This window comes from Dasypus novemcinctus, unplaced genomic scaffold (genome assembly GCF_030445035.2).
Source record: "Dasypus novemcinctus isolate mDasNov1 unplaced genomic scaffold, mDasNov1.1.hap2 scaffold_388, whole genome shotgun sequence".
Classification (NCBI taxonomy): domain Eukaryota; kingdom Metazoa; phylum Chordata; class Mammalia; order Cingulata; family Dasypodidae; genus Dasypus; species Dasypus novemcinctus.
In genome coordinates, this window is record NW_026688352.1 from 43,911 (window position 1) to 65,133 (window position 21,223).

Genomic DNA, 21,223 nt, shown 5'->3' on the forward strand with positions numbered 1-21,223 from the left:
CTCAGCTCGGCAGCCCAACGCGCTGCGCGCCGTGTCCTGGCCGAGCCACGACGACCGCTGGCCACCCGGGCCGTGGGTATGCGCGCCCCGCCGGCAGGCTGCAAGCAGCAGCCGAGGGTCTCCGAGCGCCGGGCTTGGGAGCAGCGCCGAGGCCACGGCCACGGCCGCGGAGCCCGGAGCCCGGAGTCCCAAGGAGCAAAGGCAGCAGCGAGAGCGTCGGCAGAGGCGGCGAGGGGGCCTCCGGGCGCCAGGCGGCCGGGCCGGTCTTGCGGCCGCGTTCGGGAGGCGGGCGGGGCGTGTGGCAGAGGGCCGAGGGCTGAGGCGGGCGGCGGCTAGGCCTCTGGTCGGAGTCCCGGCCCGGCGACTGCGGGCTCCCCGGGCTGTGCAGCGTTGGTGGTATAGTGGTGAGCATAGCTGCCTTCCAAGCAGTTGACCCGGGTTCGATTCCCGGCCAACGCAGCAGCCCAGCCTGACGTTTTGCGGGCGGTGGTGCCGTGGTGCCGTGGTGCCGTGGTGCCGTGGTGCCGTGGTGCCAGGGGTCGGGGCAGAAGCTTAGGCAGAAGCGGAGGCGGTGTGGGTGGGTGGGCAGGAGGCGAGCAGTGTTTTGAGGGTGCTGCCAGCAGCCCGCGAGGCAGGCTGCGCCGATGGCGGGAGAGGGGGAGGGCGGCGGGCAGGGCCAAGGCCGAGGCTGGGCGACGCCCGGGCCTGGCGCCAAGGGAGCGCCCGGGGCCCGGGTGGAGGCGCCCAGCCGAGTCCAGGAGGCGGCGGCCGGCCGCGTGGCCCGACGCTCCCTGGTGGTCTAGTGGTTAGGATTCGGCGCTCTCACCGCCGCGGCCCGGGTTCGATTCCCGGTCAGGGAAGCCCTTCTTCTTCTTCGCCCCAGCGCGGCCCCCGCCCGCCTCGCTTTTACCCAAAGCCCATCACTCGCTCCCTGCCGAGCCAGCGGCCGCGCCACGCCCGGGGCACCACCCACCTCATCTCCACGGCCGCCCGCAAGCCCGCTACAATGCCGTCCTTTTCGCCTCCCTTGGCCCGCTCCAGCCTCTTGCCTTTCTCCAGCTTCTCCTTCCCTAGGCTCCCAAGCTTCGCTTCGCTTCGCTCCCGCTCGCCCTCAGCACCCAGCTCCAGCGGCCACGACCGCCTTGACACTCCCCTGGCTATCGGCACCACCTCGCTCGGGCCAGCCCACGTGTTGGCCCTTGGCAGGCCTACGGGCTTCCGCCGGGCCAAAGCTCTGCCTGTGTGGCACCACCTCCACGCCCCCTCCCACCCCGGGGGCGGGGAGGCGCTCGGGGGAGAAGGGTGAGGGCACCCGCACCCAGAACACACCGCCCACCTGCCGGGCCCCGCGGTGCCTGGCATCGCGCCACTCCTGCCAGCCACCGGTCGGGCTGGTGAAGAGGAACCGCAACCCTGTGCGCCCGGGCACCCTGGCCACGGTGGCCTCGAGACGTCGACGCGAACACCCGTGTTGAAATGGCCGAGCGGGCTGTAGGCGGGGGCGGGCGTGCAGGGCAGAAGTAGGAGGCAGCAGATTGGCCAACCAGTGGGGAAGACGAGCTGTCGAGTCAAGCCTCCCGCTTCGTCAGGGGCCCGGCTGGGTTCGGGAGAGCGCCGCCACGTCGTGCCGTCTAACGCTGACTCCAGGTGGAAAGAAGTCGACCCACGACCTCCCGCTTGCCACCGCCCACCCGTAAACTCGCGCTCTCTGGCCTTCCTGCCTTACCACCCATCCAAGCGGGCCTGCTTCCCTCCTTGCACCCCTGCACCGCGCTCAGCCCAGCCGTGCTGCTGCTGGAGGGCAGAGTCGGTCAGCAGCCTCCTTGCTGCCCAGACCGCCCCAGCGGCCGCCGCACCGCCCAACTCACTCGAACACCGGCTGGCGGAAGGTTTCCTTTCGGACGTCGGGGGGACGCGCGGTGAGAGGCCCTGCCTGATTCAACGAGCCTCCCTCTCGGCACACAGAAGCTTCCCATCCCCACCGCGAGGTCCCCTGGTGCCCCCTGTGCGGCCATTAGAGGATGTGGGTCTCAGGTGACGGCTAGGGAGGAAACGGGTGGGTGCGCGGAGAGCACTGCACACGGAGCTGGGCAGAGGGCCGGAAAGCGACCAGAGGAGCCCAGCGTGTGCCGAGGGCTGAGAGGTGGCGGTCGGGGTAGAGGGTGGCCACGTGGTCCGCAGGGCTAGGGTGGCCCAGCTAGCTGCCGGTGGGTGGCGAGTGCGGCCGGCGGGTGGCCCGGCGGCTTGGGAGGGGCGTCAGGACGATGGGCCGCCGTGCCTGGGGCGGGTGCACGGGCCGTGGCGGGACCGGGTGCGGTGGGCGGGAGCCAGGGACGTCTCAGAGCATAGACGGGGTGGCCAGGGCGGGCGGACGGGCGTTGTCTAGAGCAAGGCGTCTGGGAGAAGCGGCTGGCAGCAAGTGGGCAGCTGGAGGGCGTGGGGGACTTAGAAGAGGGAGGAGAGGGCTCCGGAGAGGATGAGATCCAAGAGCCCATCAGCAGACAGGACCCCCATCGGGCCAGTTGGAGGTGGTGCCCTGGAGGGCCACCAGGCCGAGGGGCGTGAGTCGGGTCGCAGGCAACGGGACCCTGGAGGCAGAGCGCCGCGCGCGAGGGAGACAGGAGGGCGAAGTGGGGAGGGGGCGGGGCGGGGGAGGGGAGGGGAGGGGCCAGGGAGGGGTCGTGTGGCGTCTGTGCTAGGTGTGCAAGGGGTGGTGAATTGCACGGACCCAGAGGCTTCGGGTTCACTCCCCTGGTCAGTCCAGAGGCAAAGACTTGAGGTGCTTGCCCGCGTGGTCGGGGGGGGGGGGGGGGTTGGGGGGGGTGGGGAGGGCTGGTTCGGGGCGGGGCCGGGTGGGGCGGGGCGGGGGCGGGGCCAAGCTGCTGCGGGCCAGGGGCTGGGGCGGGGCTCGGCGGAGCGCGGCCGTGCGCCGCCGGGCAGGGGGGCAGGGCGTCTGGGCGCCGTGCGCGGGACGCAGGGCGTTTGGGCATGTCAGAACAAGAGACCGAGGCAAAGCAAAGCGGGATGGGCGAATGAAGATTCGGATGGTGCGTGTGGAGGGAGGAGCGGGCAAGTGCACCGAAGTCGTGGTGGAGGCGCCGGCTCAAGCGGCCGGCGGGACGGCCGCGCGGGCTGTGTAGGGGAGAGACTTTTGGGCGCTGGGGCCGGTGACGTGGCAGGAGGGTGTCCTGGTTTCCTCTGGGGAGAGGCCTCTTGACCGTTGAGCTTTGGCCTGAGGGCGAGCGCGAGGTGCCGGTCCGGTGGGGGAGGCCGAGTGAGCTGGAGAGCTGGCGTGTCGGCGAAGGTGGTGGGTGTGCGGGGCGAGGGAGGCGCGGGCAAGGGACGGCGGTGACGGGCAGGCGCGAGAGGAGCGGGCGGTGTGAGGAAGCGAGAGGCGCGCACGGTAGAGACCCGGGAAGGCGGCAGGAGACGGCTCGAGTGGGTGGGACACCAAAAGGGGGGAGTGTGCTGCATGGGCCGGGAATCGAACCCGGGCCTCCCGCGTGGCAGGCGAGAATTCTACCACTGAACCACCCATGCGCCGCTGCTGGGCCCCCTCCCGCTTCGCCTCAGCGCGTGCTCGCCACCAGCCGCCGCCGCCGCCGCCGCCGCCGCGCCCCCACCGCTGCCCGCCGTGCGCCCGGAGCGCTCCTGGAGCGTGGCAGGCGGCGCCGCCCTGCCAGCCTGGGAGAGGGCGGCCCACCTGGAGGAGAGGCGCCGCGCAGGCGGAGGCGCGGGCTGCGGGCGTGGGGGGCGTGCGGGGGGAGGGGGCAGGGGGGTGGGGAGACAGGCCCTGTCGCCTGAGCCTGCGCTCTCCCGGAAATGCCGCTGTCCCCGGGACGAAAACAGCCGCCGGATCCAGCGTGACCGTGCCCCGAGCCCGGGGAGCCGAGGGGCGCGGTGAAGCCACCCCTCCCGCAGCCCCCTTCCTCGGCGGCCTTCTGTGCCTGTGCTGGCCTGGGGAGAAGGAGGACGGGTGCTGGGCCTCTGACTTGAGCGGGGGTGGGGGGTGGGGGGGGTGGGGGGGTGGGGGTGTCGGGGGCGTGGGGGTGTGGGGGGGTCGGGGCGGGACGACACCGCACGTCTGGTAGAGTGGCCGGTCTGTGCGAGGCTCACTTCCACCGTCTGGCCGCCGGCACTCGCTAGGGATCCCGGGCCGCGGTGTCGCTTTTGAGGCGGGAGGGCTCCAAAGGGAGGGTGGGGGGAGCGCTCTGGCAGAGTGTGTTCCGGGGGGCGTGGCTGCCGGCACCCGGACGTCCAGGTGTGGGGGCGCCGGGCGCACTGGTGTGGTTGCTCGGGCTCGGCAGCAGCTTCCCGCGTGGAGTTGCGTGGGTGGGCTTCGGGATCTGCGAGGTGTCCGTGGAACAGTCTTCTCGGGATCCTCCAGGTACCGAGCCACGCAGGTCCTGTGCCAGGCTCTGGCTCGATCCATTCTGTCTCGCTGAGGCAGGGCCTGAATGGGCCCGAGCGGGCAAGTGCGGAGCGGTAAAGGGCCCAGAGTGAAAAGCCCAGGGAAATTTGACTACGGGTAAGCCCGGGTGCACAGTCGTGCTGGTGGGAAGTTGACGCAGCAATTTGGCGAGGGAATGGAAAGAGCAAGCGTGGGGGCGAGCCCGGGGGCTCCGAGGGACGTGAGGGTGGTGGGAGCAGGGGCACCGATGGAGGCAGAGGCACGGACGGGACGCCGGCACAGCCATTTCTCACACGCGGCAATGCAGGCTGTGGCGGTGTATGGCACGGAAAGCAATTGCTGTTCACCGGGTAGGTGCTAGAGGGTGAATCTGGGTGGCCGCGGCAGGCGGGGGAAAGAAAGAAGAGAGAAGAGAGAAAGAATGAGGGAAAGAAACGGGAAAGAAACAGAGAAAGAGGAAGAGAGAGAGAGAGAAAGAGAGAAACACAGAGAAGAGAGAAGAGAGAGTAAGAGAAAGAGATAAAGAGACCGAGGGAGAGGAAGAAAGAGAGAGAGACAGAGAAAAGGCAGGCAGGCAGGCAGGCAGGCAGGCAGGCAGAAATGTCAGAGATTAGGAAGGCAGACTGGCAAATAGGTTGAAGGAGATGAAGAGAAAGACACAAAAAGGAGAAAGACAGAAAGGCAGAAAGGCAGGCAGAAGAGAAGGAGGGGAGGGGGAATGGAGGGAGGGAGGGAGGGAAAGGACGGGGCGCGGCCCAGGTGCTCTGAAGTCCTTCAGTGTACCCTCGGTCTGGCAGGTGGAAGGGGTGTGTGAGGTGGCTTGGGGCACAGCTTGCGGGCAAGGAAGCGGGCAGAAGGTGGAAGGCCCGGGAGCATGGCGAGGGGCGGTTTCTGCTTGGCGGAGGGTGGCGGGAAAGGGTAGGTGAGTGTGAGAAGCCAGCGGTAAGGGTACGTAGGCCCCGCCCCGAGAGGCGGACGGGCTGGCAGGTGGCAGGGGAGTCGGGCTGGTGAAGGGCTCCCCGAGTGGCCAGTCAGCGAGGGCTACCTTCGGAGCTGGTGAGGTAGTGCAGGGCGGTGAGGGTGGTGAAAGGTGGGGAGAGTTGGGGGCCAAAAGGTTGACTCGTGTCAGGAGTGGGATTCGAACCCACGCCTCCAGGGGAGACTGCGACCTGAACGCAGCGCCTTAGACCGCTCGGCCATCCTGACGGTGGGAGCGAGCGCGCTGGCGCCCGCCTGGCTGGGATCGGGCGGCAAGAGCGCTGTCCTCGAGCGTTGGGCCCAAGTGCCTCCCGGCGGGCAGTGGCGGTGCGCGCCGGAGCGGAGCGGCGTGTGGCGGCGGGAGTCGGCAGGGCGCGCGCCCAGCCCGTCCTGGCGCGCTTCCTTCCCGCTGCGGCCAGTTGCCCCAGGCGTGTCGCCGGCGTCGGAGGCGAGAGGCCGCGCGGCCCTGCCAGGTTTCAGCACCAGCGGAGTCCCGAGTCGGCAGTGGGGAGTCGGCAGGCGGCTCGGGTCCGGGTCCGGGTCCGGGTCCGGGTCCGGGTCCGGGTCCGGGTCCCAGTCCGGAGTTGGTGGGTGGGTGTCGGTGGTCGGCATCGGGGTGAGGTCCGGGTGAGGGCCGGAGGCTGGTTGGCTGTGGGTGGGGGTGGGGGTGGGGGTGGGCGAGGCAAGGGGCCCGGCGGGCGCGTGCTGGAGCGCCGCCGGGCGTGGGCCCGGGAGGCCCAAAGCAGGGCTGGGCGAGGCTTGCGGGAGAGCGTTGCGCGCAGGGCCCCGGCGCCACCGTCCTCGTTAGTATAGTGGTGAGTATCCCCGCCTGTCACGCGGGAGACCGGGGTTCGATTCCCCGACGGGGAGGCTGCCGCCCTTTTTGGCCCCCGCCACCGCCCTCCAGGCCGCCTCCCGCCCACCGACGACGGCCCGCCTGCTTTCCCGCCCCGCGCCCCGGCGCCCAGGTGCACGGCGCCACCTGCTGCCTGGCCCGCTCCTTCCCAGCCAGGCCAAACGGCAGGGTGGCCCCAGGGACCCCGTCGGCTGCTCACGGCAGCCGGCCGGCGGCCCGCCCCAACGGGGCGGGGTGTCTCGCGGCGGCCCGCCCGGGGTCGCCGAGCCACTCCCTGCCACGCCCAGGCGCCGCCCCCAGCGGCGAGAGGTCTTGGCCGCGCTCAGCTCGGCAGCCCAACGCGCTGCGCGCCGTGTCCTGGCCGAGCCACGACGACCGCTGGCCACCCGGGCCGTGGGTATGCGCGCCCCGCCGGCAGGCTGCAAGCAGCAGCCGAGGGTCTCCGAGCGCCGGGCTTGGGAGCAGCGCCGAGGCCACGGCCACGGCCGCGGAGCCCGGAGCCCGGAGTCCCAAGGAGCAAAGGCAGCAGCGAGAGCGTCGGCAGAGGCGGCGAGGGGGCCTCCGGGCGCCAGGCGTTCGGGAGGCGGGCGGGGCGTGTGGCAGAGGGCCGAGGGCTGAGGCGGGCGGCGGCTAGGCCTCTGGTCGGAGTCCCGGCCCGGCGACTGCGGGCTCCCCGGGCTGTGCAGCGTTGGTGGTATAGTGGTGAGCATAGCTGCCTTCCAAGCAGTTGACCCGGGTTCGATTCCCGGCCAACGCAGCAGCCCAGCCTGACGTTTTGCGGGCGGTGGTGCCGTGGTGCCGTGGTGCCGTGGTGCCGTGGTGCCGTGGTGCCGTGGTGCCAGGGGTCGGGGCAGAAGCTTAGGCAGAAGCGGAGGCGGTGTGGGTGGGTGGGCAGGAGGCGAGCAGTGTTTTGAGGGTGCTGCCAGCAGCCCGCGAGGCAGGCTGCGCCGATGGCGGGAGAGGGGGAGGGCGGCGGGCAGGGCCAAGGCCGAGGCTGGGCGACGCCCGGGCCTGGCGCCAAGGGAGCGCCCGGGGCCCGGGTGGAGGCGCCCAGCCGAGTCCAGGAGGCGGCGGCCGGCCGCGTGGCCCGACGCTCCCTGGTGGTCTAGTGGTTAGGATTCGGCGCTCTCACCGCCGCGGCCCGGGTTCGATTCCCGGTCAGGGAAGCCCTTCTTCTTCTTCGCCCCAGCGCGGCCCCCGCCCGCCTCGCTTTTACCCAAAGCCCATCACTCGCTCCCTGCCGAGCCAGCGGCCGCGCCACGCCCGGGGCACCACCCACCTCATCTCCACGGCCGCCCGCAAGCCCGCTACAATGCCGTCCTTTTCGCCTCCCTTGGCCCGCTCCAGCCTCTTGCCTTTCTCCAGCTTCTCCTTCCCTAGGCTCCCAAGCTTCGCTTCGCTTCGCTCCCGCTCGCCCTCAGCACCCAGCTCCAGCGGCCACGACCGCCTTGACACTCCCCTGGCTATCGGCACCACCTCGCTCGGGCCAGCCCACGTGTTGGCCCTTGGCAGGCCTACGGGCTTCCGCCGGGCCAAAGCTCTGCCTGTGTGGCACCACCTCCACGCCCCCTCCCACCCCGGGGGCGGGGAGGCGCTCGGGGGAGAAGGGTGAGGGCACCCGCACCCAGAACACACCGCCCACCTGCCGGGCCCCGCGGTGCCTGGCATCGCGCCACTCCTGCCAGCCACCGGTCGGGCTGGTGAAGAGGAACCGCAACCCTGTGCGCCCGGGCACCCTGGCCACGGTGGCCTCGAGACGTCGACGCGAACACCCGTGTTGAAATGGCCGAGCGGGCTGTAGGCGGGGGCGGGCGTGCAGGGCAGAAGTAGGAGGCAGCAGATTGGCCAACCAGTGGGGAAGACGAGCTGTCGAGTCAAGCCTCCCGCTTCGTCAGGGGCCCGGCTGGGTTCGGGAGAGCGCCGCCACGTCGTGCCGTCTAACGCTGACTCCAGGTGGAAAGAAGTCGACCCACGACCTCCCGCTTGCCACCGCCCACCCGTAAACTCGCGCTCTCTGGCCTTCCTGCCTTACCACCCATCCAAGCGGGCCTGCTTCCCTCCTTGCACCCCTGCACCGCGCTCAGCCCAGCCGTGCTGCTGCTGGAGGGCAGAGTCGGTCAGCAGCCTCCTTGCTGCCCAGACCGCCCCAGCGGCCGCCGCACCGCCCAACTCACTCGAACACCGGCTGGCGGAAGGTTTCCTTTCGGACGTCGGGGGGACGCGCGGTGAGAGGCCCTGCCTGATTCAACGAGCCTCCCTCTCGGCACACAGAAGCTTCCCATCCCCACCGCGAGGTCCCCTGGTGCCCCCTGTGCGGCCATTAGAGGATGTGGGTCTCAGGTGACGGCTAGGGAGGAAACGGGTGGGTGCGCGGAGAGCACTGCACACGGAGCTGGGCAGAGGGCCGGAAAGCGACCAGAGGAGCCCAGCGTGTGCCGAGGGCTGAGAGGTGGCGGTCGGGGTAGAGGGTGGCCACGTGGTCCGCAGGGCTAGGGTGGCCCAGCTAGCTGCCGGTGGGTGGCGAGTGCGGCCGGCGGGTGGCCCGGCGGCTTGGGAGGGGCGTCAGGACGATGGGCCGCCGTGCCTGGGGCGGGTGCACGGGCCGTGGCGGGACCGGGTGCGGTGGGCGGGAGCCAGGGACGTCTCAGAGCATAGACGGGGTGGCCAGGGCGGGCGGACGGGCGTTGTCTAGAGCAAGGCGTCTGGGAGAAGCGGCTGGCAGCAAGTGGGCAGCTGGAGGGCGTGGGGGACTTAGAAGAGGGAGGAGAGGGCTCCGGAGAGGATGAGATCCAAGAGCCCATCAGCAGACAGGACCCCCATCGGGCCAGTTGGAGGTGGTGCCCTGGAGGGCCACCAGGCCGAGGGGCGTGAGTCGGGTCGCAGGCAACGGGACCCTGGAGGCAGAGCGCCGCGCGCGAGGGAGACAGGAGGGCGAAGTGGGGAGGGGGCGGGGCGGGGGAGGGGAGGGGAGGGGCCAGGGAGGGGTCGTGTGGCGTCTGTGCTAGGTGTGCAAGGGGTGGTGAATTGCACGGACCCAGAGGCTTCGGGTTCACTCCCCTGGTCAGTCCAGAGGCAAAGACTTGAGGTGCTTGCCCGCGTGGTCGGGGGGGGGGGGGGGGGTTGGGGGGGGTGGGGAGGGCTGGTTCGGGGCGGGGCCGGGCGGGGCGGGGGCGGGGCCAAGCTGCTGCGGGCCAGGGGCTGGGGCGGGGCTCGGCGGAGCGCGGCCGTGCGCCGCCGGGCAGGGGGGCAGGGCGTCTGGGCGCCGTGCGCGGGACGCAGGGCGTTTGGGCATGTCAGAACAAGAGACCGAGGCAAAGCAAAGCGGGATGGGCGAATGAAGATTCGGATGGTGCGTGTGGAGGGAGGAGCGGGCAAGTGCACCGAAGTCGTGGTGGAGGCGCCGGCTCAAGCGGCCGGCGGGACGGCCGCGCGGGCTGTGTAGGGGAGAGACTTTTGGGCGCTGGGGCCGGTGACGTGGCAGGAGGGTGTCCTGGTTTCCTCTGGGGAGAGGCCTCTTGACCGTTGAGCTTTGGCCTGAGGGCGAGCGCGAGGTGCCGGTCCGGTGGGGGAGGCCGAGTGAGCTGGAGAGCTGGCGTGTCGGCGAAGGTGGTGGGTGTGCGGGGCGAGGGAGGCGCGGGCAAGGGACGGCGGTGACGGGCAGGCGCGAGAGGAGCGGGCGGTGTGAGGAAGCGAGAGGCGCGCACGGTAGAGACCCGGGAAGGCGGCAGGAGACGGCTCGAGTGGGTGGGACACCAAAAGGGGGGAGTGTGCTGCATGGGCCGGGAATCGAACCCGGGCCTCCCGCGTGGCAGGCGAGAATTCTACCACTGAACCACCCATGCGCCGCTGCTGGGCCCCCTCCCGCTTCGCCTCAGCGCGTGCTCGCCACCAGCCGCCGCCGCCGCCGCCGCCGCCGCGCCCCCACCGCTGCCCGCCGTGCGCCCGGAGCGCTCCTGGAGCGTGGCAGGCGGCGCCGCCCTGCCAGCCTGGGAGAGGGCGGCCCACCTGGAGGAGAGGCGCCGCGCAGGCGGAGGCGCGGGCTGCGGGCGTGGGGGGCGTGCGGGGGGAGGGGGCAGGGGGGTGGGGAGACAGGCCCTGTCGCCTGAGCCTGCGCTCTCCCGGAAATGCCGCTGTCCCCGGGACGAAAACAGCCGCCGGATCCAGCGTGACCGTGCCCCGAGCCCGGGGAGCCGAGGGGCGCGGTGAAGCCACCCCTCCCGCAGCCCCCTTCCTCGGCGGCCTTCTGTGCCTGTGCTGGCCTGGGGAGAAGGAGGACGGGTGCTGGGCCTCTGACTTGAGCGGGGGTGGGGGGTGGGGGGGTGGGGGGCGTGGGGGTGTCGGGGGCGTGGGGGTGTGGGGGGGTCGGGGCGGGACGACACCGCACGTCTGGTAGAGTGGCCGGTCTGTGCGAGGCTCACTTCCACCGTCTGGCCGCCGGCACTCGCTAGGGATCCCGGGCCGCGGTGTCGCTTTTGAGGCGGGAGGGCTCCAAAGGGAGGGTGGGGGGAGCGCTCTGGCAGAGTGTGTTCCGGGGGGCGTGGCTGCCGGCACCCGGACGTCCAGGTGTGGGGGCGCCGGGCGCACTGGTGTGGTTGCTCGGGCTCGGCAGCAGCTTCCCGCGTGGAGTTGCGTGGGTGGGCTTCGGGATCTGCGAGGTGTCCGTGGAACAGTCTTCTCGGGATCCTCCAGGTACCGAGCCACGCAGGTCCTGTGCCAGGCTCTGGCTCGATCCATTCTGTCTCGCTGAGGCAGGGCCTGAATGGGCCCGAGCGGGCAAGTGCGGAGCGGTAAAGGGCCCAGAGTGAAAAGCCCAGGGAAATTTGACTACGGGTAAGCCCGGGTGCACAGTCGTGCTGGTGGGAAGTTGACGCAGCAATTTGGCGAGGGAATGGAAAGAGCAAGCGTGGGGGCGAGCCCGGGGGCTCCGAGGGACGTGAGGGTGGTGGGAGCAGGGGCACCGATGGAGGCAGAGGCACGGACGGGACGCCGGCACAGCCATTTCTCACACGCGGCAATGCAGGCTGTGGCGGTGTATGGCACGGAAAGCAATTGCTGTTCACCGGGTAGGTGCTAGAGGGTGAATCTGGGTGGCCGCGGCAGGCGGGGGAAAGAAAGAAGAGAGAAGAGAGAAAGAACGAGGGAAAGAAACGGGAAAGAAACAGAGAAAGAGGAAGAGAGAGAGAGAGAAAGAGAGAAACACAGAGAAGAGAGAAGAGAGAGTAAGAGAAAGAGATAAAGAGACCGAGGGAGAGGAAGAAAGAGAGAGAGACAGAGAAAAGGCAGGCAGGCAGGCAGGCAGGCAGGCAGGCAGGCAGGCAGGCAGGCAGAAATGTCAGAGATTAGGAAGGCAGACTGGCAAATAGGTTGAAGGAGATGAAGAGAAAGACACAAAAAGGAGAAAGACAGAAAGGCAGAAAGGCAGGCAGAAGAGAAGGAGGGGAGGGGGAATGGAGGGAGGGAGGGAGGGAAAGGACGGGGCGCGGCCCAGGTGCTCTGAAGTCCTTCAGTGTACCCTCGGTCTGGCAGGTGGAAGGGGTGTGTGAGGTGGCTTGGGGCACAGCTTGCGGGCAAGGAAGCGGGCAGAAGGTGGAAGGCCCGGGAGCATGGCGAGGGGCGGTTTCTGCTTGGCGGAGGGTGGCGGGAAAGGGTAGGTGAGTGTGAGAAGCCAGCGGTAAGGGTACGTAGGCCCCGCCCCGAGAGGCGGACGGGCTGGCAGGTGGCAGGGGAGTCGGGCTGGTGAAGGGCTCCCCGAGTGGCCAGTCAGCGAGGGCTACCTTCGGAGCTGGTGAGGTAGTGCAGGGCGGTGAGGGTGGTGAAAGGTGGGGAGAGTTGGGGGCCAAAAGGTTGACTCGTGTCAGGAGTGGGATTCGAACCCACGCCTCCAGGGGAGACTGCGACCTGAACGCAGCGCCTTAGACCGCTCGGCCATCCTGACGGTGGGAGCGAGCGCGCTGGCGCCCGCCTGGCTGGGATCGGGCGGCAAGAGCGCTGTCCTCGAGCGTTGGGCCCAAGTGCCTCCCGGCGGGCAGTGGCGGTGCGCGCCGGAGCGGAGCGGCGTGTGGCGGCGGGAGTCGGCAGGGCGCGCGCCCAGCCCGTCCTGGCGCGCTTCCTTCCCGCTGCGGCCAGTTGCCCCAGGCGTGTCGCCGGCGTCGGAGGCGAGAGGCCGCGCGGCCCTGCCAGGTTTCAGCACCAGCGGAGTCCCGAGTCGGCAGTGGGGAGTCGGCAGGCGGCTCGGGTCCGGGTCCGGGTCCGGGTCCGGGTCCGGGTCCGGGTCCGGGTCCCAGTCCGGAGTTGGTGGGTGGGTGTCGGTGGTCGGCATCGGGGTGAGGTCCGGGTGAGGGCCGGAGGCTGGTTGGCTGTGGGTGGGGGTGGGGGTGGGGGTGGGCGAGGCAAGGGGCCCGGCGGGCGCGTGCTGGAGCGCCGCCGGGCGTGGGCCCGGGAGGCCCAAAGCAGGGCTGGGCGAGGCTTGCGGGAGAGCGTTGCGCGCAGGGCCCCGGCGCCACCGTCCTCGTTAGTATAGTGGTGAGTATCCCCGCCTGTCACGCGGGAGACCGGGGTTCGATTCCCCGACGGGGAGGCTGCCGCCCTTTTTGGCCCCCGCCACCGCCCTCCAGGCCGCCTCCCGCCCACCGACGACGGCCCGCCTGCTTTCCCGCCCCGCGCCCCGGCGCCCAGGTGCACGGCGCCACCTGCTGCCTGGCCCGCTCCTTCCCAGCCAGGCCAAACGGCAGGGTGGCCCCAGGGACCCCGTCGGCTGCTCACGGCAGCCGGCCGGCGGCCCGCCCCAACGGGGCGGGGTGTCTCGCGGCGGCCCGCCCGGGGTCGCCGAGCCACTCCCTGCCACGCCCAGGCGCCGCCCCCAGCGGCGAGAGGTCTTGGCCGCGCTCAGCTCGGCAGCCCAACGCGCTGCGCGCCGTGTCCTGGCCGAGCCACGACGACCGCTGGCCACCCGGGCCGTGGGTATGCGCGCCCCGCCGGCAGGCTGCAAGCAGCAGCCGAGGGTCTCCGAGCGCCGGGCTTGGGAGCAGCGCCGAGGCCACGGCCACGGCCGCGGAGCCCGGAGCCCGGAGTCCCAAGGAGCAAAGGCAGCAGCGAGAGCGTCGGCAGAGGCGGCGAGGGGGCCTCCGGGCGCCAGGCGTTCGGGAGGCGGGCGGGGCGTGTGGCAGAGGGCCGAGGGCTGAGGCGGGCGGCGGCTAGGCCTCTGGTCGGAGTCCCGGCCCGGCGACTGCGGGCTCCCCGGGCTGTGCAGCGTTGGTGGTATAGTGGTGAGCATAGCTGCCTTCCAAGCAGTTGACCCGGGTTCGATTCCCGGCCAACGCAGCAGCCCAGCCTGACGTTTTGCGGGCGGTGGTGCCGTGGTGCCGTGGTGCCGTGGTGCCGTGGTGCCGTGGTGCCGTGGTGCCAGGGGTCGGGGCAGAAGCTTAGGCAGAAGCGGAGGCGGTGTGGGTGGGTGGGCAGGAGGCGAGCAGTGTTTTGAGGGTGCTGCCAGCAGCCCGCGAGGCAGGCTGCGCCGATGGCGGGAGAGGGGGAGGGCGGCGGGCAGGGCCAAGGCCGAGGCTGGGCGACGCCCGGGCCTGGCGCCAAGGGAGCGCCCGGGGCCCGGGTGGAGGCGCCCAGCCGAGTCCAGGAGGCGGCGGCCGGCCGCGTGGCCCGACGCTCCCTGGTGGTCTAGTGGTTAGGATTCGGCGCTCTCACCGCCGCGGCCCGGGTTCGATTCCCGGTCAGGGAAGCCCTTCTTCTTCTTCGCCCCAGCGCGGCCCCCGCCCGCCTCGCTTTTACCCAAAGCCCATCACTCGCTCCCTGCCGAGCCAGCGGCCGCGCCACGCCCGGGGCACCACCCACCTCATCTCCACGGCCGCCCGCAAGCCCGCTACAATGCCGTCCTTTTCGCCTCCCTTGGCCCGCTCCAGCCTCTTGCCTTTCTCCAGCTTCTCCTTCCCTAGGCTCCCAAGCTTCGCTTCGCTTCGCTCCCGCTCGCCCTCAGCACCCAGCTCCAGCGGCCACGACCGCCTTGAACACTCCCCTGGCTATCGGCACCACCTCGCTCGGGCCAGCCCACGTGTTGGCCCTTGGCAGGCCTACGGGCTTCCGCCGGGCCAAAGCTCTGCCTGTGTGGCACCACCTCCACGCCCCCTCCCACCCCGGGGGCGGGGAGGCGCTCGGGGGAGAAGGGTGAGGGCACCCGCACCCAGAACACACCGCCCACCTGCCGGGCCCCGCGGTGCCTGGCATCGCGCCACTCCTGCCAGCCACCGGTCGGGCTGGTGAAGAGGAACCGCAACCCTGTGCGCCCGGGCACCCTGGCCACGGTGGCCTCGAGACGTCGACGCGAACACCCGTGTTGAAATGGCCGAGCGGGCTGTAGGCGGGGGCGGGCGTGCAGGGCAGAAGTAGGAGGCAGCAGATTGGCCAACCAGTGGGGAAGACGAGCTGTCGAGTCAAGCCTCCCGCTTCGTCAGGGGCCCGGCTGGGTTCGGGAGAGCGCCGCCACGTCGTGCCGTCTAACGCTGACTCCAGGTGGAAAGAAGTCGACCCACGACCTCCCGCTTGCCACCGCCCACCCGTAAACTCGCGCTCTCTGGCCTTCCTGCCTTACCACCCATCCAAGCGGGCCTGCTTCCCTCCTTGCACCCCTGCACCGCGCTCAGCCCAGCCGTGCTGCTGCTGGAGGGCAGAGTCGGTCAGCAGCCTCCTTGCTGCCCAGACCGCCCCAGCGGCCGCCGCACCGCCCAACTCACTCGAACACCGGCTGGCGGAAGGTTTCCTTTCGGACGTCGGGGGGACGCGCGGTGAGAGGCCCTGCCTGATTCAACGAGCCTCCCTCTCGGCACACAGAAGCTTCCCATCCCCACCGCGAGGTCCCCTGGTGCCCCCTGTGCGGCCATTAGAGGATGTGGGTCTCAGGTGACGGCTAGGGAGGAAACGGGTGGGTGCGCGGAGAGCACTGCACACGGAGCTGGGCAGAGGGCCGGAAAGCGACCAGAGGAGCCCAGCGTGTGCCGAGGGCTGAGAGGTGGCGGTCGGGGTAGAGGGTGGCCACGTGGTCCGCAGGGCTAGGGTGGCCCAGCTAGCTGCCGGTGGGTGGCGAGTGCGGCCGGCGGGTGGCCCGGCGGCTTGGGAGGGGCGTCAGGACGATGGGCCGCCGTGCCTGGGGCGGGTGCACGGGCCGTGGCGGGACCGGGTGCGGTGGGCGGGAGCCAGGGACGTCTCAGAGCATAGACGGGGTGGCCAGGGCGGGCGGACGGGCGTTGTCTAGAGCAAGGCGTCTGGGAGAAGCGGCTGGCAGCAAGTGGGCAGCTGGAGGGCGTGGGGGACTTAGAAGAGGGAGGAGAGGGCTCCGGAGAGGATGAGATCCAAGAGCCCATCAGCAGACAGGACCCCCATCGGGCCAGTTGGAGGTGGTGCCCTGGAGGGCCACCAGGCCGAGGGGCGTGAGTCGGGTCGCAGGCAACGGGACCCTGGAGGCAGAGCGCCGCGCGCGAGGGAGACAGGAGGGCGAAGTGGGGAGGGGGCGGGGCGGGGGAGGGGAGGGGAGGGGCCAGGGAGGGGTCGTGTGGCGTCTGTGCTAGGTGTGCAAGGGGTGGTGAATTGCACGGACCCAGAGGCTTCGGGTTCACTCCCCTGGTCAGTCCAGAGGCAAAGACTTGAGGTGCTTGCCCGCGTGGTCGGGGGGGGGGGGGGGTTGGGGGGGGTGGGGAGGGCTGGTTCGGGGCGGGGCCGGGTGGGGCGGGGCGGGGGCGGGGCCAAGCTGCTGCGGGCCAGGGGCTGGGGCGGGGCTCGGCGGAGCGCGGCCGTGCGCCGCCGGGCAGGGGGGCAGGGCGTCTGGGCGCCGTGCGCGGGACGCAGGGCGTTTGGGCATGTCAGAACAAGAGACCGAGGCAAAGCAAAGCGGGATGGGCGAATGAAGATTCGGATGGTGCGTGTGGAGGGAGGAGCGGGCAAGTGCACCGAAGTCGTGGTGGAGGCGCCGGCTCAAGCGGCCGGCGGGACGGCCGCGCGGGCTGTGTAGGGGAGAGACTTTTGGGCGCTGGGGCCGGTGACGTGGCAGGAGGGTGTCCTGGTTTCCTCTGGGGAGAGGCCTCTTGACCGTTGAGCTTTGGCCTGAGGGCGAGCGCGAGGTGCCGGTCCGGTGGGGGAGGCCGAGTGAGCTGGAGAGCTGGCGTGTCGGCGAAGGTGGTGGGTGTGCGGGGCGAGGGAGGCGCGGGCAAGGGACGGCGGTGACGGGCAGGCGCGAGAGGAGCGGGCGGTGTGAGGAAGCGAGAGGCGCGCACGGTAGAGACCCGGGAAGGCGGCAGGAGACGGCTCGAGTGGGTGGGACACCAAAAGAGGGGAGTGTGCTGCATGGGCCGGGAATCGAACCCGGGCCTCCCGCGTGGCAGGCGAGAATTCTACCACTGAACCACCCATGCGCCGCTGCTGGGCCCCCTCCCGCTTCGCCTCAGCGCGTGCTCGCCACCAGCCGCCGCCGCCGCCGCCGCCGCCGCGCCCCCACCGCTGCCCGCCGTGCGCCCGGAGCGCTCCTGGAGCGTGGCAGGCGGCGCCGCCCTGCCAGCCTGGGAGAGGGCGGCCCACCTGGAGGAGAGGCGCCGCGCAGGCGGAGGCGCGGGCTGCGGGCGTGGGGGGCGTGCGGGGGGAGGGGGCAGGGGGGTGGGGAGACAGGCCCTGTCGCCTGAGCCTGCGCTCTCCCGGAAATGCCGCTGTCCCCGGGACGAAAACAGCCGCCGGATCCAGCGTGACCGTGCCCCGAGCCCGGGGAGCCGAGGGGCGCGGTGAAGCCACCCCTCCCGCAGCCCCCTTCCTCGGCGGCCTTCTGTGCCTGTGCTGGCCTGGGGAGAAGGAGGACGGGTGCTGGGCCTCTGACTTGAGCGGGGGTGGGGGGTGGGGGGGGTGGGGGGGTGGGGGTGTCGGGGGCGTGGGGGTGTGGGGGGGTCGGGGCGGGACGACACCGCACGTCTGGTAGAGTGGCCGGTCTGTGCGAGGCTCACTTCCACCGTCTGGCCGCCGGCACTCGCTAGGGATCCCGGGCCGCGGTGTCGCTTTTGAGGCGGGAGGGCTCCAAAGGGAGGGTGGGGGGAGCGCTCTGGCAGAGTGTGTTCCGGGGGGCGTGGCTGCCGGCACCCGGACGTCCAGGTGTGGGGGCGCCGGGCGCACTGGTGTGGTTGCTCGGGCTCGGCAGCAGCTTCCCGCGTGGAGTTGCGTGGGTGGGCTTCGGGATCTGCGAGGTGTCCGTGGAACAGTCTTCTCGGGATCCTCCAGGTACCGAGCCACGCAGGTCCTGTGCCAGGCTCTGGCTCGATCCATTCTGTCTCGCTGAGGCAGGGCCTGAATGGGCCCGAGCGGGCAAGTGCGGAGCGGTAAAGGGCCCAGAGTGAAAAGCCCAGGGAAATTTGACTACGGGTAAGCCCGGGTGCACAGTCGTGCTGGTGGGAAGTTGACGCAGCAATTTGGCGAGGGAATGGAAAGAGCAAGCGTGGGGGCGAGCCCGGGGGCTCCGAGGGACGTGAGGGTGGTGGGAGCAGGGGCACCGATGGAGGCAGAGGCACGGACGGGACGCCGGCACAGCCATTTCTCACACGCGGCAATGCAGGCTGTGGCGGTGTATGGCACGGAAAGCAATTGCTGTTCACCGGGTAGGTGCTAGAGGGTGAATCTGGGTGGCCGCGGCAGGCGGGGGAAAGAAAGAAGAGAGAAGAGAGAAAGAACGAGGGAAAGAAACGGGAAAGAAACAGAGAAAGAGGAAGAGAGAGAGAGAGAAAGAGAGAAACACAGAGAAGAGAGAAGAGAGAGTAAGAGAAAGAGATAAAGAGACCGAGGGAGAGGAAGAAAGAGAGAGAGACAGAGAAAAGGCAGGCAGGCAGGCAGGCAGGCAGGCAGGCAGGCAGGCAGGCAGGCAGGCAGAAATGTCAGAGATTAGGAAGGCAGACTGGCAAATAGGTTGAAGGAGATGAAGAGAAAGACACAAAAAGGAGAAAGACAGAAAGGCAGAAAGGCAGGCAGAAGAGAAGGAGGGGAGGGGGAATGGAGGGAGGGAGGGAGGGAAAGGACGGGGCGCGGCCCAGGTGCTCTGAAGTCCTTCAGTGTACCCTCGGTCTGGCAGGTGGAAGGGGTGTGTGAGGTGGCTTGGGGCACAGCTTGCGGGCAAGGAAGCGGGCAGAAGGTGGAAGGCCCGGGAGCATGGCGAGGGGCGGTTTCTGCTTGGCGGAGGGTGGCGGGAAAGGGTAGGTGAGTGTGAGAAGCCAGCGGTAAGGGTACGTAGGCCCCGCCCCGAGAGGCGGACGGGCTGGCAGGTGGCAGGGGAGTCGGGCTGGTGAAGGGCTCCCCGAGTGGCCAGTCAGCGAGGGCTACCTTCGGAGCTGGTGAGGTAGTGCAGGGCGGTGAGGGTGGTGAAAGGTGGGGAGAGTTGGGGGCCAAAAGGTTGACTCGTGTCAGGAGTGGGATTCGAACCCACGCCTCCAGGGGAGACTGCGACCTGAACGCAGCGCCTTAGACCGCTCGGCCATCCTGACGGTGGGAGCGAGCGCGCTGGCGCCCGCCTGGCTGGGATCGGGCGGCAAGAGCGCTGTCCTCGAGCGTTGGGCCCAAGTGCCTCCCGGCGGGCAGTGGCGGTGCGCGCCGGAGCGGAGCGGCGTGTGGCGGCGGGAGTCGGCAGGGCGCGCGCCCAGCCCGTCCTGGCGCGCTTCCTTCCCGCTGCGGCCAGTTGCCCCAGGCGTGTCGCCGGCGTCGGAGGCGAGAGGCCGCGCGGCCCTGCCAGGTTTCAGCACCAGCGGAGTCCCGAGTCGGCAGTGGGGAGTCGGCAGGCGGCTCGGGTCCGGGTCCGGGTCCGGGTCCGGGTCCGGGTCCGGGTCCGGGTCCCAGTCCGGAGTTGGTGGGTGGGTGTCGGTGGTCGGCATCGGGGTGAGGTCCGGGTGAGGGCCGGAGGCTGGTTGGCTGTGGGTGGGGGTGGGGGTGGGGGTGGGCGAGGCAAGGGGCCCGGCGGGCGCGTGCTGGAGCGCCGCCGGGCGTGGGCCCGGGAGGCCCAGAGCAGGGCTGGGCGAGGCTTGCGGGAGAGCGTTGCGCGCAGGGCCCCGGCGCCACCGTCCTCGTTAGTATAGTGGTGAGTATCCCCGCCTGTCACGCGGGAGACCGGGGTTCGATTCCCCGACGGGGAGGCTGCCGCCCTTTTTGGCCCCCGCCACCGCCCTCCAGGCCGCCTCCCGCCCACCGACGACGGCCCGCCTGCTTTCCCGCCCCGCGCCCCGGCGCCCAGGTGCACGGCGCCACCTGCTGCCTGGCCCGCTCCTTCCCAGCCAGGCCAAACGGCAGGGTGGCCCCAGGGACCCCGTCGGCGGCTCACGGCAGCCGGCCGGCGGCCCGCCCCAACGGGGCGGGGTGTCTCGCGGCGGCCCGCCCGGGGTCGCCGAGCCACTCCCTGCCACGCCCAGGCGCCGCCCCCAGCGGCGAGAGGTCTTGGCCGCGCTCAGCTCGGCAGCCCAACGCGCTGCGCGCCGTGTCCTGGCCGAGCCACGACGACCGCTGGCCACCCGGGCCGTGGGCATGCGCGCCCCGCCGGCAGGCTGCAAGCAGCAGCCGAGGGTCTCCGAGCGCCGGGCTTGGGAGCAGCGCCGAGGCCACGGCCACGGCCGCGGAGCCCGGAGCCCGGAGTCCCAAGGAGCAAAGGCAGCAGCGAGAGCGTCGGCAGAGGCGGCGAGGGGGCCTCCGGGCGCCAGGCGTTCGGGAGGCGGGCGGGGCGTGTGGCAGAGGGCCGAGGGCTGAGGCGGGCGGCGGCTAGGCCTCTGGTCGGAGTCCCGGCCCGGCGACTGCGGGCTCCCCGGGCTGTGCAGCGTTGGTGGTATAGTGGTGAGCATAGCTGCCTTCCAAGCAGTTGACCCGGGTTCGATTCCCGGCCAACGCAGCAGCCCAGCCTGACGTTTTGCGGGCGGTGGTGCCGTGGTGCCGTGGTGCCGTGGTGCCGTGGTGCCGTGGTGCCGTGGTGCCGTGGTGCCAGGGGTCGGGGCAGAAGCTTAGGCAGAAGCGGAGGCGGTGTGGGTGGGTGGGCAGGAGGCGAGCAGTGTTTTGAGGGTGCTGCCAGCAGCCCGCGAGGCAGGCTGCGCCGATGGCGGGAGAGGGGGAGGGCGGCGGGCAGGGCCAAGGCCGAGGCTGGGCGACGCCCGGGCCTGGCGCCAAGGGAGCGCCCGGGGCCCGGGTGGAGGCGCCCAGCCGAGTCCAGGAGGCGGCGGCCGGCCGCGTGGCCCGACGCTCCCTGGTGGTCTAGTGGTTAGGATTCGGCGCTCTCACCGCCGCGGCCCGGGTTCGATTCCCGGTCAGGGAAGCCCTTCTTCTTCTTCGCCCCAGCGCGGCCCCCGCCCGCCTCGCTTTTACCCAAAGCCCATCACTCGCTCCCTGCCGAGCCAGCGGCCGCGCCACGCCCGGGGCACCACCCACCTCATCTCCACGGCCGCCCGCAAGCCCGCTACAATGCCGTCCTTTTCGCCTCCCTTGGCCCGCTCCAGCCTCTTGCCTTTCTCCAGCTTCTCCTTCCCTAGGCTCCCAAGCTTCGCTTCGCTTCGCTCCCGCTCGCCCTCAGCACCCAGCTCCAGCGGCCACGACCGCCTTGACACTCCCCTGGCTATCGGCACCACCTCGCTCGGGCCAGCCCACGTGTTGGCCCTTGGCAGGCCTACGGGCTTCCGCCGGGCCAAAGCTCTGCCTGTGTGGCACCACCTCCACGCCCCCTCCCACCCCGGGGGCGGGGAGGCGCTCGGGGGAGAAGGGTGAGGGCACCCGCACCCAGAACACACCGCCCACCTGCCGGGCCCCGCGGTGCCTGGCATCGCGCCACTCCTGCCAGCCACCGGTCGGGCTGGTGAAGAGGAACCGCAACCCTGTGCGCCCGGGCACCCTGGCCACGGTGGCCTCGAGACGTCGACGCGAACACCCGTGTTGAAATGGCCGAGCGGGCTGTAGGCGGGGGCGGGCGTGCAGGGCAGAAGTAGGAGGCA

At 71.2% G+C, this 21,223-nt stretch overlaps 17 non-coding genes across 17 annotated transcripts; 11 read left to right on the forward strand and 6 right to left on the reverse strand.

Annotated features, from left to right (window-relative positions):
• The first annotated feature begins 387 nt into the window (after positions 1-387).
• On the forward strand, positions 388-459 carry TRNAG-UCC (transfer RNA glycine (anticodon UCC)). The gene has a single exon. It is a non-coding gene; the product is annotated as a tRNA-Gly (tRNA).
• Positions 460-788: 329 nt separating this feature from the next.
• On the forward strand, positions 789-860 carry TRNAE-CUC (transfer RNA glutamic acid (anticodon CUC)). Its single transcript has one exon. It is a non-coding gene; the product is annotated as a tRNA-Glu (tRNA).
• Positions 861-3,469: 2,609 nt separating this feature from the next.
• On the reverse strand, positions 3,470-3,540 carry TRNAG-GCC (transfer RNA glycine (anticodon GCC)). Its single transcript has one exon. It is a non-coding gene; the product is annotated as a tRNA-Gly (tRNA).
• A 1,994-nt stretch (positions 3,541-5,534) lies between these two features.
• On the reverse strand, positions 5,535-5,617 carry TRNAL-CAG (transfer RNA leucine (anticodon CAG)). Its single transcript has one exon. It is a non-coding gene; the product is annotated as a tRNA-Leu (tRNA).
• Positions 5,618-6,187: 570 nt separating this feature from the next.
• On the forward strand, positions 6,188-6,259 carry TRNAD-GUC (transfer RNA aspartic acid (anticodon GUC)). The gene has a single exon. It is a non-coding gene; the product is annotated as a tRNA-Asp (tRNA).
• A 671-nt stretch (positions 6,260-6,930) lies between these two features.
• On the forward strand, positions 6,931-7,002 carry TRNAG-UCC (transfer RNA glycine (anticodon UCC)). The gene has a single exon. It is a non-coding gene; the product is annotated as a tRNA-Gly (tRNA).
• Positions 7,003-7,339: 337 nt separating this feature from the next.
• TRNAE-CUC (transfer RNA glutamic acid (anticodon CUC)) lies at positions 7,340-7,411 on the forward strand. The gene has a single exon. It is a non-coding gene; the product is annotated as a tRNA-Glu (tRNA).
• Positions 7,412-10,016: 2,605 nt separating this feature from the next.
• Positions 10,017-10,087, reverse strand: TRNAG-GCC (transfer RNA glycine (anticodon GCC)). The gene has a single exon. It is a non-coding gene; the product is annotated as a tRNA-Gly (tRNA).
• Positions 10,088-12,097: 2,010 nt separating this feature from the next.
• On the reverse strand, positions 12,098-12,180 carry TRNAL-CAG (transfer RNA leucine (anticodon CAG)). The gene has a single exon. It is a non-coding gene; the product is annotated as a tRNA-Leu (tRNA).
• Positions 12,181-12,750: 570 nt separating this feature from the next.
• TRNAD-GUC (transfer RNA aspartic acid (anticodon GUC)) lies at positions 12,751-12,822 on the forward strand. The gene has a single exon. It is a non-coding gene; the product is annotated as a tRNA-Asp (tRNA).
• A 671-nt stretch (positions 12,823-13,493) lies between these two features.
• Positions 13,494-13,565, forward strand: TRNAG-UCC (transfer RNA glycine (anticodon UCC)). Its single transcript has one exon. It is a non-coding gene; the product is annotated as a tRNA-Gly (tRNA).
• Positions 13,566-13,902: 337 nt separating this feature from the next.
• TRNAE-CUC (transfer RNA glutamic acid (anticodon CUC)) lies at positions 13,903-13,974 on the forward strand. The gene has a single exon. It is a non-coding gene; the product is annotated as a tRNA-Glu (tRNA).
• A 2,609-nt stretch (positions 13,975-16,583) lies between these two features.
• Positions 16,584-16,654, reverse strand: TRNAG-GCC (transfer RNA glycine (anticodon GCC)). Its single transcript has one exon. It is a non-coding gene; the product is annotated as a tRNA-Gly (tRNA).
• Positions 16,655-18,668: 2,014 nt separating this feature from the next.
• TRNAL-CAG (transfer RNA leucine (anticodon CAG)) lies at positions 18,669-18,751 on the reverse strand. Its single transcript has one exon. It is a non-coding gene; the product is annotated as a tRNA-Leu (tRNA).
• Positions 18,752-19,321: 570 nt separating this feature from the next.
• On the forward strand, positions 19,322-19,393 carry TRNAD-GUC (transfer RNA aspartic acid (anticodon GUC)). Its single transcript has one exon. It is a non-coding gene; the product is annotated as a tRNA-Asp (tRNA).
• Positions 19,394-20,064: 671 nt separating this feature from the next.
• Positions 20,065-20,136, forward strand: TRNAG-UCC (transfer RNA glycine (anticodon UCC)). Its single transcript has one exon. It is a non-coding gene; the product is annotated as a tRNA-Gly (tRNA).
• Positions 20,137-20,481: 345 nt separating this feature from the next.
• TRNAE-CUC (transfer RNA glutamic acid (anticodon CUC)) lies at positions 20,482-20,553 on the forward strand. Its single transcript has one exon. It is a non-coding gene; the product is annotated as a tRNA-Glu (tRNA).
• The last annotated feature ends 670 nt before the right edge of the window (positions 20,554-21,223 follow it).